Genomic DNA, 16,155 nt, shown 5'->3' with positions numbered 1-16,155 from the left:
AGCCATGGAGCAGGATTTGGGGACTGTAGGACTGGAGCTAAGGTTTTAGCAGCTGTTAGTCAGCTTGGATTTAGTAGCAGTGGTGAGGAGGAAGTGGTGGAGCCCAGATCTTGCCATCAGTGGAATAAATTCAGCCATTCAGCTTCTTTGACAAATTAAGGGTATTTTCAAACATATAAGACCTCAGGAAGTTTACCATCAATTTAGTTTAAAAGAATTACTAGGGGATATATTTCTGCAAGAAGAAAAATAAATCTGGGAGGAAGTAATGAGCAAGAAACATGGTAACAAAGTAGTCATTTAAAAAATACCACAAAATAGAAATCAGTTGTGTGTGTTTACTTGTATGCAGGTGTTAAATAAACAATCTGGAAATAAAATTCCATAAGATGTCAACATGGGAGATGGTTGGGAGAAAAGGAGGAAGAGTATAAATGCCTGCTAACCAAGCTGAACATGAATGGAATAGATGAATGTATAACTATCAAAGCAGAAGGGTGAAAATGTTGCAAAACACAATCTAACCAACAAAAGGCAAGAAAGCCTTAAAAAATTGTTGGCAAAAAAACCCAGAAAAGACTATGGTAAGAATAAGTCAAAACCTATCGATATTTGTGATAAATGTTGAAAATAAAGAAGTATTTTTAAAAATATGCCTGCCAAACTACTAACATAATGATTTTATAGCAATATGACTATCAGACAATTCCAGAGATCAAAAAGAATATTTAATATTGATAAAAGGAGTAATCCACAAAAAAAGATATAACAGTAGCATCCTTTATGAATATGAAGTATATTCAAATTATATAAAGTGCAAGCCAATAGAAATACTAAAAGGTATTAAAATGTACCCATCTTTAATGATTTTGAGAGATATCACACTTTTTTGGTAAACAACAAATTAGTAAAAAAAAAAAAGCAAGAAAACATACTTAAGAATCCTCCTCGAATAGACATACACAGAATTTAGACAAGCAGACATACATAATTAAGAATCTTCATCAAACAGACATACTTTTAAAATATGTATGTAGAACGCTTAGATAATTGAGCACTTGGACAGAGCAGAACTCTTTAGAAAATTTCGAAAAATTTATCTCATGTAAGCCGTAATCACATATGACATTCCAATAGAATGAAAAATCAACATGTTGCCAGAAAATCCATATGTCAAGAAATTTTGGGATAGACTCCCAAATAATTCTTGAGATAAAGAGACAGTAAAAATAAAACAAACAAAAAACTTTGAATAACCATGTCAGTTGGAGATCCCCAAGACCATGCCCACATTTGGAGACTTGCTAGAAGGATTCATGAAACTTAGCATACAATTGCGCCAATAGCTAAGATTTAGTACAGTAATGTAGTAAAGATACACAGCCAGGTCATAAGGGAAAAAGACACAAATAGAGTCTGGAGGAACCCACTTTGCAAGTTTCCTTGTGCCCTGTCTCTCCTGTGACAGTAACACAGAGCACATGATTTCCCAGCAACAAAAATGCAACAATACATGTGGGATGTTTCTGCTCAGGGAAGCCCATTAGAGACTCAGCACCCAAGGTTTTCACTGGGGGCTGGTCACATAGGTACCCTCTGCTTAGCACGTTCCAAAATTCTAGACTCCCAAAAAGAAAGCAGGTGTTTAGCAAAAAGCATCTTGTTTATACAGACCCTTTAGGTACAGTGAGCTACCGTTATTGTAAGGGAAAGTTTTTATATCAGTGAATGAATGAGTTTTCTAGTCATGATTTCAGACACCAGCCAAGGGCCAGGCTTGCAAGCAGGTCTTTAAGGATAGCAGTCTCAGTCTGCAATGTGAACTAGTTTCTGCACAAAATGTAAAGCCTGTATGTCAAAACCTAGGTTTGGAACCAGAGCAGTGCTCAGGTGGAAATTTACAGCCATAAATGAATTGCTCAAAAAATAAAAAGGCTTGAAATTTAATGAACAAGATTTCACCAAAGGACACTGAAAAGAACAATAAAATAAATCAATGAAAGCAGAAAAAAGGAATTAAGATACAACTCAGTTATTAGTACAAAAACTGTAAGAACAATCACACGCAAATAGACTTGGTCAATAACATAAACACTAGTTCTTCAAAAGAAATAATTTTTTAAAAGATAAAACTTTGAAAATCCGTAATTAAGAAAAAAGAGACAGAAGGTAAAACTTGATATTGACAGGAAAATATCTCTAGATACAGAGGAGTCTGAAATTTTTAAAAATAATACTATATAAAATGCTACACCAATGAATGTGAAAATATCAGTGAAAGGATAGTTTTTGGATATTGGAAATTATAAACACTGAAATTAGTTAAAATAAACCAGTAACTATGAAAGAATTCATAGCTGTATTCATTAACTACTCCCCCTCTTTACACTGACACACAAAAGATAGTAGCCCAGGCCATTTCACAGAGAATACCAACTAAAACTCCAGGGATAAAGAAACGAAACCTTTTATTCTTTACAAACTGTTCCAAAATTAGGAAAAACGGGCAGGTTAACTACTCAACACAATTAATGAGTTTGGTCTAACCCTCAAAGAAGTTACCCAACTCATTTGTAAAACCAATTTAACCCTAAAAACTCCACCCAAGACACTTTTAAAACTAATTTAAAGAATTCAATCAAGTTGCAAGATACAAAATCAATATACAAAAATCAGTTGTGTTTCTATACACTAACAACAAACTATCTGAAAAAGGAATAAAGGAAACAATCCCATTTACAATAGCACTAAAAACAATAAATTAGGAATAAATTTAGGAATAAATTTAACCAAGTAGGTGATAGTTATACACACAGAAAACTATAAGACATTGATGTAAGAAATTAAAGAAGACGCAAATAAATGGAAAGGTGTTCTCTGCTCATTGATTAGAATTCATATTGTTAAAATATCCATAAATAAATGGAAAGATGTTCTCTGCTCATTGATCAGAATTAATATTGTTAAAATATCCATATCACCCAAAGTGATCTACAAATTCAATGAAAACCCTAACAAAATCCCAATGCATTTTTCACAGAACTAGAAAAACAATCCTAAAATTTGTGTGGCACCATAAAATACCCTGAATAGCAAAAGAACAAAGCTGGAAGCATCACACTTCATGATTTCAAACTACATTACCAAGTTATAGTAATCAAAACAGTATGGTATGGGCATGAAAACAGACACATAGATCAATGGAATGAAATTGAGAGCCCAGAAATAAAGCCACATATATACTCGTATGATCAACTAATATTTGACAAGGAAGCCAAGAATATTCAATGGGGAAAGGAAAATCTCTTCAATAAATGGTGCTGGGATGACCACTCCCTCTCGGGCACAACGTGAGGTGCCTCATTGGTTACACACATAACAAGTGACTGATCTGGCACCTGCACCTAGAGAAGAACAAAAATGAGTTTTATCCAGCAAGGCTAATTCCTTTGACTGAGACCTGCCCTTTAGCTACTTATAATGTCATTATAATCTCATTTACACTGCTGTTACTACAAGTCCCAGCATGCATCTGACACCGTGACAGTTCCGGAAGAGCCAAATAAGAAAGAAAGAGCAGGAAATGGAGGATCCCACCTACTGGGAGGAAACTGATGAGGCAAGTCAATGGGATGTCACCAAATCCTGCTCCCAGGAGGTATAAATACGCTGGTCAGGACGTCCTCGGTGCTATTCAGTCTCTCAGGAAAGAACCAAGTCACAGCTGCTCCAGCTTGAGTCCTTTCTTTGACACCCCTTTGAACCTCTAGTGACAAAGAGGTATCTACACAGATTCATTGCAGCAGTATTCACAATAGCCACGATATGGAAACAACCTGAACACTCATTTACAGATGAAGGAATAAAGGAGATGTGAGATATATATGGAATTTTGGACAACCCAGCCTCCGGAACTGTGAGAAATAAAATTTTGTTGTGTAAGCCACACAGTCTACAGTGTTATATTATAGCTGCCTGAACAGTGTTATAAGACAATGGGGATACAATCACAAATATCCAGACTGCTGGAGTTTCTAAAAACAAATTCTAAGCTCTTCAAAAGATACATTTAAATATTAAAGGAAAAAATAGAGAGGTATTTATAGATGAAAAGAGATTTAAGAGACAGCTCAACCAATTGTAGTATATGGACATCCTTTGACTCCTATATAAACAAATAATCTAAAAAAAAACAACCATATGAAACAATTAGAGAAGTATAGGCAATGGATATTTCATGACAATAAGAAATTATTGTTAATATTTAGATGTGATCACTGTATTCATTTATGGTTAAACAACATACAAATCACAGCCCTGGACCTCAAGAAGCTCATAGTTAGTGGGGGAGAAACACAGGTGAAAAATGATTACAATACAATAAGGCTATACCAGTGGTACGTGGAAAGTTATTATGGGAATGCAGAAAGCACACCATATGGGAGACTGAGGAAATGATTTCTGTATGAGGAAAGGTAAGTCTTGAAGGATGAGAAGTTTGCCACAGGAGTCAGGAAAGAAGGGTGCTCCAAAGTAAGGAAAAAATATGAACAGAAACAAAGAGGTATAAAAGAACAGGATGTGTTCCAAGGAGCGCAAATATTTGAACATGATTACAGACCAAAACAAGTGGTGAGAGATGAGGCTGGAGAAACAGGCTCACAGGAGGGGGGTTAGCCAGAGGTTAACCTTGGAGCAAAGCTGTGGTGGCCTGATACTGTGTTTTCCATTTTCAAGGGAACCCAGACTAAAACACTAGCCACACCATCATTCACATATACTGGTAGATTAAAGATATTTTCATGCATTTGGAAAAAAATAAAACCTTATTACCTTGCACAGACCCTCTCTCAAATAATTTTGAGTGGCTATGCTCATCAGAAAGAATTAACAACAAAAAAAGGAATTCCCCACAGAATTATAAAGATAGGCGCAGGATGACAGCTATGCACTAGAAAGAGAACTTCCTGTCTAGGTTGGAGAAGTGTTAATCAACATACAGAATATCATACAAGCTGTCATCACTAAGACATGGCTACTATTGTACCATCTTTTAAACCTGAGGACAGAACATTCAGGAGAACTTGCCCACGTGCGGATAAGGATCCTGCTTTCCCTTCAAAGTCACGATGTCTAGATCAGCTGAGGACAAGGTTGTTTCCACATACTCCTGAGACCTGGAGTTGGGCCTCAGTGAGCTAGAAAGCAGAAAATAAAGATGAGCCCACTCCGTCTGACCATACTTCTTCCCAGTAGGCAACTCCAGGTCTATACCACCTTTCTGTCAAATTTCTTTTTCCTGGACTAATTCATAGCTTTGCCTACTGGTTTCTTAGAAATGGCACGTGTATACTGCAAAGGGAGCTGAGATCATCCCATGGCCCAGAAATTGTTTGGCTAACCTTCTCTTACAGTTTTCATTGAATAGTGGCAATATTCTCTCTTTTCTTACACAGTTGGGTTTGTGCTTGCTACTGATCTAAAAAAAAAAAAAGGAGCAGTCAAGCGGGTAAATACTGTGCTCACCTCCTCTCAGGACCACATCAATTACAACTGCAGAGCAACCATCATTGAGAATCGCCTGAGGTCTTGCTGAACAGCCCTACGATAACAGACATACAGAAGAAGCCACCTTGAGACTGGTAGGCGGGGCAGAGACAAGGAGCAGGCTGGTCCCACACCCACATGAGACCATTAAAAATAGGGAGGGAATCTCGGTTGCGGAGGTCCCCTCTGAGGAGGAGTCCCAGCCCCTCCCCAGCCCAGGGTTTCAGTGCCAGGGAGAGAAGTCCCCATTACTTCTGGCTGTGAAAACCAGCAGACTGTGGCTGAGTGAGATGGAGGGTGGCTGCACTCCCAGGTGTTCCTCTTAATGGGATTGTGCACAGACTTACTCGATGATGGAATCATTCGCTCTGAGCTCTAGTGCTGGGCCAGCAGCTTGAAAGGTGCCAGGAACATAAAGGGAGGAACTGAGTTTCCTGGCTTCAGGGTGAGGGCTGGTGGGGCAGCTTTCTCCCAGATAAAGGAGCTGACGGAAGCCATTGTTCCTTTGTTGAGTGTCCCCTCCCTGCATGCAGGCACATGTTGATGCTATATCTGAGTCTCCATCCAGCTGGCTATCACCTTTCAACCGCCCTGCTGGAGTGATTCCCTGAGACCATGCCCCACCCAACTTTCAGGCACATCTAAGCTGCTTTTAGTGGCTTTTCTGTAAAAACTGCCTGCCTTGATTCATGCTGCAGACTTTCCTAAAATCGCAAAGGTTCACAAAACCCAAACAAGCAGCATCTGGCTTTGGTGTGTCCCATACCTCTGGCTGAGCAGCCCTACAACTGGCAATAGCAGCAGCCAGCCTTGGTTCATGGCTTAGCCTCTCAAGGAAACTCCACACACAGCACAGGTGGTGGCAATCTCTGGATTGCTTTGTGCCCCATACCAGGTGGACCCAGGCAGGGCACAGACTGCTTCTGAACTTGGCCTGCAGCAGGACCCCTCTTAGGAGGCTACAGGACTGGCAGGCCCAGGCCAGTTTCAGACTGGGTTGGAGCATCATCCAGCCAAATCCAAAAATGACACACCCAAAGGGCAGACTGGGCAGGCACCAGAGCCCTGCTAAAGCAAACCCAGCTCTGTAGTATGAGCCCTGCACAACAGCTCCTCCACTATAGTCACAGCCAGTCCTCACAACCAATCAGCCTGAGGGTCAATCCCCACCACTGATGTGCAAACAGCAGTCAAGTCTCAACTAAAACATGAGGGCACACACAACCCAACAAGGGACACAGCTGGAGCACCTGGCTCTGGTGACCAGGGAGACTGCACCACTGGGTCCCACAGGACACCTACTACATAAAGGCACTCTACTAAGACTAGGAGACATAGTAGCCATACCAGAAACAAAAACAGGGAGGCAGCCAAATGTGGAGACAGAGAAACACTTCCCAGATAAAAGAACAGAACAATGCTCTAGAAAAAGAACTAAACAAAACGGAGACAAGCAATCTACCAGATGCAGAGTTCCAAACACTGGTTATAAGGATGCTCAACAATCTCAAGGAGAACTCAACAAAGAGATAGGAAACATAAAAATGGCGATAGAAAACATAAAAAAAAAAAAAAAATCAGTCAGAAATAAAGACTACAATAACGGAAATGAAGACTAGATTAGAGGAATCAACAGTAGATTAGACGATGCAGAGGAATGAATCAGCAATTTAGAAGATATGGTAGCAGAAAACACCCAATCAGAACAATAAAAAGGATTTTAAAAAATGAGGAGAGTTTAAGGGGCCTCTGGGACAACATCAATCATAACATAGTGGTAGCAGAAGGACGAGAGAGAAAGCAAGAAATTTAAAATCTATTTGAAGAAATAATGACTAAAAACTTCCCTAACCTGGGGAAGAAAATAGATATACAAGCCCAGGAAGTACAGAGAATCCAAAACAAGATGAACCCAAACAGGCCTACACCAAAACATATTAAAATTAAAATGCCAGAGGTTAAAGACAAAGAGAGAATCCTAAAAACAGCAAGAGAAAAGCAATTATTTACCTACAAGAGCTCCCATAAGATTGTCAGCTGATTTCTCAACAGAAAATTTGCAGGTCAGAAGGGATTGGCAGGAAATATTCAAAGTGATGTAAAACAAGGACCTACAACCAAGATTACTCTACCGAGCAAGACTGTCATTTAGAATCGAAGGTCATATAGGGAGATTCCCAGACAGGGAAAAGCTAAAGGCATACATCAGTACCAAACCATATTACAAGGAATGTTAGAGGGACTTCTTTAAGACAAAAAAATATGAATAATAAAACGGTAATAACTACATATCTATCAACAATTACTTTCAACGTAAATGGACTAAATGTGCCAATCCAAAGATAGGTTGTTTGAATGGATGAGAAAAAAAGACCCTTACATATGCTGCCTACAAAAGACTCACTTCAGATCAAAAGACACACAGACTGAAAGTAAAGGGATGGAAAAAGATATTTAATGAAAATGGAAAAGAAAATTAAAAGCAAAAATAGCTGTGGTAGCAATAGACTTTAAGACAAAGGCTGTAAGTGACAAAGAAGGACCCAGTAATCCTACTTCTGGGTAATTATCTGAAGAAACCCAAAATGCTACATCCAGGGGACTTGTGCATCAATATGTTCATTACAGCATTGTTTACAGTGGCCAAGATGTGGAGGCAGCTTAGGTGTCCTTAATGGACGAATGGATAAAGAGGAGGTGGGACATATATACAAGGGAATATTGCTCAGCCATGGAAGGAATGGGTTCTCACTATCGGCAGTGGCGTGAATGGACCTGAAGGGTATTGTGCTGAGTGAAGTATGTCAGACAGAGAAAGACAGCTGCAATGTGATTTCACTTATATGTGGAATCTAAAGAACAAAAATAAACAAACAAAACAGAAAGAAACTCATAGATAAAAAGAACACTTTGATAGTTGTCAGATGGGAGGAGGGTAGGGAATGAACTAAAAAAGGCAAGAAATTAAAAAGTGCAAATTGGTTGTTACACAATAGTCATGGAAATATAGGGTATAGCATAAAGAATATAGTCAATAATATTGTAGTAATTATGTAAGATGTCAGATGGTACGAGATTTTGGGTGATCTATTGGAGGGGGGTTGGGGAACAGGATGAAAAAGGTGAAAGCATTAAGAATACAAATTGGTAATTATAAAATGTCACAGGGATATAAAGTAAAGCATAGGAAATATAGTCAATAATATGGTAATAAAAACGTATTGTGCCAGGTGGGTACTAGACTACTCATGGGGGATCACTTCTTAAATTATATAAATGTCTAACCAATATGCTATACACCTGAAATTAATATAAAATAATATTGAATGCGAACTATAATTGAAAAATTTTAAAAAGGGGTGGAAAACGGTGAAGGGGAATAAGAGGTTTAAATTTCCAGGTATAAAACAAATAAGTCATGGGGATGTAATGTACAGTATAGGGAATATAGTCAATAATATTGTGATAGCGTAGTACAGTGTCAGATGGTTTCTGGACTTATGGTGATTACTTCATCAGGTATATAAATGTTGAATAACTGGTGTGTACCCCTGAAACTAATATACTATTGTATGTTAGTTATATTTTAATAAAAATCTCTTTAAAAAAAAGAACAACTAAAAACTAAAACTAAACAACATATTATTTAGATATATACAAGTAAGTGGCAAAACTATAATGAAAAACAAGGAAATGATTAACACATAGACAGGACAGTGGTTCCCTTTGTTGGGGGAGAGAATAGAGGGCATTACATGGGGCATTTCTAAAGTCCTGGGTATATTCTATTTCCTAATATAGGTCAGGGATACATTGGAGAATAAGTAAATAATCATTCTTTAAACCATATGATCATTACACACACACACAATTTTCAAGTTGCTGGATTCAAGACAAAACTATTGCATTGTTTTGTACACGAGAAACTAATAAAACAAAACAAAACAAACAAATAAAACTTCTCATAGCTATATCACCTGAAACATTTCCTCCAGACATCAGTCTTGCAAATGGACAGCAGAGTGACCAATATTTGTCTGCTTTTTTTTTTCTAGGATTTTTTCTTCTTTTTTTTAGTGAACAGTAAGTGCTCAAATCACATTTGCTGAATGGAAACTTGGATGTCCTGACACTTTCTTTTCTTTTTTGTTGTTTTTATTCCCATCCTCTATGCCTTCCCCTTTGGCAACCGTCAATCTACCTGCTTCTTGAAAAGAAGAGTGAAGCAAATGTGTGTGAGTACGTGGGGAGATGTAGGTCCATTGTACTATTGGAACCCAGGGTCTTTATGACTTTGATTAAATTCAGTTTTAAATCCTAGCTCTAGAAATCACATCCCTGCCTCTTGTACCCCTCAGAGACCTAGCCTTTCCCCTGGATAATCAGCAACCTCCAAAGCAAGAGAAGACAGTAGCCCAGACCTGGCTAATGATCACACAGTCTGGACTTCTGTGAGGCTCAAGAGAACATCTTGACCTCAGTTATGTTTCAGCTCCTGAGCCCTAAGGTGGAATGACCCTCTGGCCACTTTCCCATGATACCGGACAGAGGGACTCTGAAAAGACCTCAGATCTATTCTCCAGACCTGAAGAAATGATTCATTTCCCTTACCTCACTTCTGACCAATCAGCTCCCAACACATCCTGAACCCCTAACCCACGGTGTCTTGTGATTTTGCCCTGTATAATCTGTAACCTACACACCATCAGGGAGCCAGGTCTTGAGCACTAACTCACATGTCTCTGGTCTTGGTGCCGTTTCCTTAAATAAACCTTTACTCTCTTTGCTGCAAACCCCTGTTCATGTCTCTTTTGGCTTTGATGCATGCAGGCAAACACACCTCTTTTGGTTCAGTAACACTGTTGGCTGACTGTCCAAATTCCTAGACAAACTCATAGAATTGAAATAAAATCTTCCTTTGCCCCATGCCCTCGAAATTGAAAAACATGTTACAAAGTTAAGAATTAAATTAAATACTTTATAGTAGAAACCTTTTAAGTGAATCTACTCATGAACCAAAATAATATATACCAAAATAATTCAGGTTTGTAAGAAAGAAAAGATAAGACAATTATTGGAGCAAAAAGTATAGGATGAAATTAAAAGCTAAAGCAACAGAGAAATCAACCCACCTCAAATCGACAGCTCAGATAGGAGGGATGTACCTCAATGGAGGACATTTCCAGCAGATATTACCTTTCCTCTGTTTCCTAAACTTCGTGTGTAATAATCTCAATTCGTTAAAATATCTACCTGTGTAATCTCTTTCCTCAAAGCTAGTTTACACACATGAAAAAAAATTATTTTCTAAAATAAACCAAAGTATAGAGCTAACTTCTAATATTTGCTTTTTAATATTTGCTTTCTAATATTTGATAATTGAGTCATCATTTCGCAAAAAGAAATATTTAGGGAAGTTAAAAATCTTCCTCTACTGCTATTTCATAAAATGGTATTCTTCACTAATACCCATTAATGGTCTCTTCTAAATAGGTATTAAGTCTATGAGGTAACTACATCATGCTGCATTTGCAGTCTTTTTTTCAATCCTGATTCAATTATGGTAGGCCATAAAAATGTATTCTATAATTCTACAGAAATAGTTTTGGATGTTTTTTCTTTTTAATTCCATTACAATGGCTTCCTTGGTGCCCAAGTATTTTATGTGACTCCAACCCATAATGATGGAGGTTGTGTTTGTTTTGTACAATTTCAGAAAGGTAAAAATTATGTTATATTACTCCGGGACAATAGATCAGAAAGACTGATTCATTCACTCACTTATTTATTTATTCAATCACTTGTCCGGTCATTTATTCATCACATGTCAGTTGTCTTTAGTTGTAAAACATTGTGATAAGTGAATTAGGCAATGACCGTGACTTCAAACACTCACTATCTTTGCCCAAATAACTAAACTGCAGTGATTGCCATAAGAGAAATACAGATAAAATATGATTAGCCATGTGATGGCAGAGACCATTTCCCTCTGGCTCTCTGGGAATTCCTTGCACCTGGAATAGTGCTGGCTCATAGCAGATGCTCATACTTGCTGAATGAGTGGGGGGAAAGAATGAATGAGTAAATAAACAAAAGAAGAGGTGGCATGGAATCCAGGCATCGATGATGGCAGGGTCTGGTAATGGGAAAATAAAGAAGGCAGGTTTTAAGAACTAAGGTCATGCTTCTTATATTGGTCACTCTAATTCTGTTCTTTTCCAGCTGAGCACGGGTGCCTCAGCATGGTCCCAAACCTCCCTCTGCCTTGTCACAACCTCTTGAGAAATCGCCCATGAATGTAAAAGCAAACGCAGTCCCAAGAAAGCAGGGAATATTTGTTGAGTTATGGTCCATCCACCAAATGACTGCTGACCTTTCCGAAGGAGTCATCTCGAGGTTTATACACTTAGAGTTGATTTTGCAGCCTGTTTAGCTTTTTACTAAGAGGAGTAGTGACTTCCAGGCAAACCCAGTAGTCAGGATGTTTTTAACTCATGCACTTTTCCAAATCCTAATACTCAGGATGTCATTAATGGCCAACTTTAATTCCCCTCTGCAGAAAATTGAATACTATTTCCTTTTATTCCTGTGGTCAAATGGTTGCTTACATGATATTGAGAAATTTCTCTTGAAACCTACAGTACATAACCAAGAAAAATGTCTGTTCACTACATGCAGTTAAACTGCACTTGACCCACCAAATGAATTTTGTCTGGAACATGTATTCTAGGGCTGACTTTCCACAAGCTTGATAAAGGTTAGGTTGTTTTTCTGTCTGCCACAGAAAGTTCAAGTTTTATTTTCAAATTTCTTAATATTTAACCAGTATTAAAGGAATATTCTTATACCAACTCTGCCCATTTAACAAGTGACAACAAACCATTCGTCATGTATCATATACTAACTATATCATATACTAATTATATGATAAGTATAGTAATTAGAGTGATAAAATTATATACTACCAATTCCTATATTTACACACCTTTATAATAAAATTGGTATAGCCAACACTGAGTTACTCCCTAACAAAGCTTCCAAGAGAGAGCAGTAGTTGTCTATTGATTTCTACCTCTGCCCCATGGCACAGGCGTGCAGAAGGAGACTTGTGTTGTCTTTTTCAAAGGGCACAACTGCCCTTTGTTAAACACTGCCATAATGTCTAACATGTTTCTCAGGATTGCAGTGTGATGCAGTGTGATGAAGAATTCACTAGCAAATGGGGACTAAGGACGTAGCCAATGTCAAAAACAAAATTGCCTTTTCTACATACTTTAGGCATGATAAATTACACACAAACACACACACACACACACACGCACACACTAAAATTTTTACTTATGACATTGACATTTTAGAAGAGAAGTAGCTGCCATTTGAATTTTGTTACTGTATTTCCCCGAAAATAAGACCTAGCTGGATCATCAGCTCTAATGCGTCTTTAGTAGCAAAAATTAATATAAGACCCGGTCTTATATCATATTACATAAGACCCAGTCTTATATTAAAATAAGTCTTATTTTAATATGATATAAGACTGGGTATAATATAATATAATACCAGGTCTTATTTTAATATAATATAAGACTGGGTCTATATAATATAATATAATATAATACAGTATAGTATAATATAATACAATACCGGGTCTTATACTAATTTTTGCTCCAAAAGACGCATTAGAGCTGATGGTCCCGCTAGGTCTTATTTTCAGGGAAATACGTAAGAAATCACATTATATACGCGTAAATACATTTTCAGTTTGGATTTTCATGCTTACTGTGATCCTTCCTACACACTCCTCCCTTGTTCATCTACCAAAAAATGTTTTAATTAAGGGTGTGGTATCAGTAACGGAGGCCTTAGTTTGAATTTAAATCAACTTCACTTTAAACCTCAAATCCAAAGATAGAATGAATGGATTGTCCACTGTCATAGACATCAATAATATCAACCCACAGATAGGGAAAGGTTTTGTAAAGCATGAGAATGATAAAATATGTGCAACATAGGAGACTAGCCCTCATAAACTTGGCCTTTTGAACTCAAACTTGTTCTTAAAATACAGAAAAAACAAACAAAGAAAAACCTCATGTTTTTCTTTGGTTAAAATTTTCAGTGGCTCAAGTTTCCAAACCCATTATTTTATTAATGGGTTGTCACGTCCTCTTTGATTCTAAAATACATGACTTTCTCAACATCTTAATCTTCCATCAAAAATCAGATACATTGCATAACATAATTAAATTGCATTAGGCTCGAATGTTTTCCCTAAAGCTGTTTACATTATTATCACCTGTTCACATATTTCTGTTCAAAAGAACATGTTATTGAAACAGAAGAGAGATGTTACGGTGTTTGTTCTGCAGTACACAAACACCTAGCAACTTCTAGCAACAAAATAAAGGATATATATTTAAGATGACAGCCTGTAGTTGAAATATGCTATAAAGCGCTTCTTTTAAATTACACAATGTAGGAGGGATGATTTAAAAGAATGTTTTTCTTTTTGTACCATGTACGATGTTACATTATTTTGAATTTTTTTAAAAGGTTTTTAAAAGAAGAAACAATCAAAGTACTAAGTATTTGTCATTTTCCCATATGCTATTAAGTTTATCATTAGTTTACAAAGAATCTTGACATCTGAGGCTGTTTTCTTTATAAGAAATATAAGCCACCCTTCTTAGTAAAATGAACCAGAAATGTGAATTTGGTTCACTATGGGCAGTTATATTTAAATACTACTAGATGCTCTTGCTCAATCCTGGTGCTCAAACTGTATTAGATAAATCAGTCAATAAATACTTATTTAGCCATACAAAATGCAAGATTATCTGTTAATTTCCATGTGGGATATACATCTAAGTTCTCTGTCCCTTACAGAGCTCATGTTTGGGTTGAACACACAAAGCAAAGACATATCAAAGAAAACAACAGGGGGGCAGTTCATGGCTAAAGCCCAGTAAATAGGAGACAAAGCAGCACCACAGAAGCTCACAGGAGAAAGATCTCATTGTAATGGTTTGTTGAGCAAACTTTCTCTTCTTCTATGTGGGGTTGAACTGTCTGTTTTTAACGTACACGTGTGTATAGATGCATTCAGACAGCATCTGTTGAAGTGATATTTGTCATCTTCTCTGTCATGTGCTTGGGCTTTAGGACCAAGGATAGCAAATCTATTACACGGATACAACTTCTTGCCCTGCAGCAGACATAGAAATCCTTCCCCAAATAGCCCGGCCAGCAGCAGCCACCAGCAATCGATCAGCATTGGCAAGCCAGGGGACATCTGCCTGCCAGACTGAAATAGGCTGTGAGTCCTCTGCCTGGGATAAAGGCTATTTCCCCAACACTTAACAAACAACTCAGCACACAAAAGGTATCTAATAAAAATGAAGTTGGGTAATTAATTAATTTATTAAGTTACATAGTTCTGTTCTTGTCTAGGTATGAACCATTTCTTTTCTGCATTTTACTGCTCTTTAGGACCCAGGATGGACACTATTCAGATAGGTTCACAGGTTTTGGCATGTGAGCAGATTATTAAAAAGTAAAGGAGGGGTCGGCCTGGTGGCTCAGGCGGTTGGAGCTCCATGCTCCTAACTCTGAAGGCTGCCAGTTCGATTCCCACATGGGCCAGTGGGCTCTCAACCACAAGGTTGACAGTTCAATTCCTCGAGTCCCGCAAGGGATGGTGGGCTCCACCCGCTGCAACTAAGATTGAACATGGCACCTTGAACTGAGCTGCCACTGAGCTCCCACTGAGCTCCTGGATGGCTCAGTTGGTAGGAGCACGCCGGTTCGACTCCCACAAGGGATGGTGGGCTGTGCCCCCTGCAACTAGCAACGGGCAACTGGACCAGGAGCTGAGCTCTGCCTTCCACAACTAAGATTGAAAGGACAACAACTTGACTTGGAAAAAAGTCCTGGAAGTACACACTGTTCCCCAATAAAGTCCTGTTCCCCTTCCCCAATAAAATCTTAAAAAAAAAAAAAAAGTAAAGGAGACAGCAGAATACAGAAAACTGAAAAGACATAGAAAATCAGGAGGCTTCCGAGTGGGAAGAGGATGTCTGAAATTAAAGAACAAAATTAATGGCATCAAGAATAAGTTAAGCTGACCTTAATTCTGAGAGAAGTTACTGCCCCACCTAGAGGTGCCTTTTAAAAAAATTATAAAGTACAATTTACATGCCAGTGTGTATAGAAAGTATTTGTACAGTTTAAAGAGCAATATAAACACAAATAGCATACTATGCCCAAAAATCACTCTGTGCCCTCCCAAGTGAACCCCGTTTCCCCTTCTCAATGGTAACCACTATTCTGACATTATAATCATACTCTAGTTTCTCTTTAAGCCTCTGCAATTTATGTGTCCCTATTTTTAAGCATTTGTAATGGAATAATACCATGCCTCTTTTTCTATAACTTGCTTCTTTTGTTCAAGTTGATGCCTTTGAGATCATCTGTTGATATATGTACTGGAGTTGATTCATTTTCACTGCAGTGTACTGTTTTACTATATAACTATGCCAAACTTATTTATCCATCTTACTGTTTATGAAGACTTGAATTTTTCAATTTTTTTTTCCTATTACACACAAC

This window comes from Rhinolophus ferrumequinum, chromosome 20, assembly GCF_004115265.2.
Source record: "Rhinolophus ferrumequinum isolate MPI-CBG mRhiFer1 chromosome 20, mRhiFer1_v1.p, whole genome shotgun sequence".
Classification (NCBI taxonomy): domain Eukaryota; kingdom Metazoa; phylum Chordata; class Mammalia; order Chiroptera; family Rhinolophidae; genus Rhinolophus; species Rhinolophus ferrumequinum.
The sequence above is the reverse complement of the archived record's forward strand: the minus strand, read 5'-3'. Positions refer to the sequence as shown.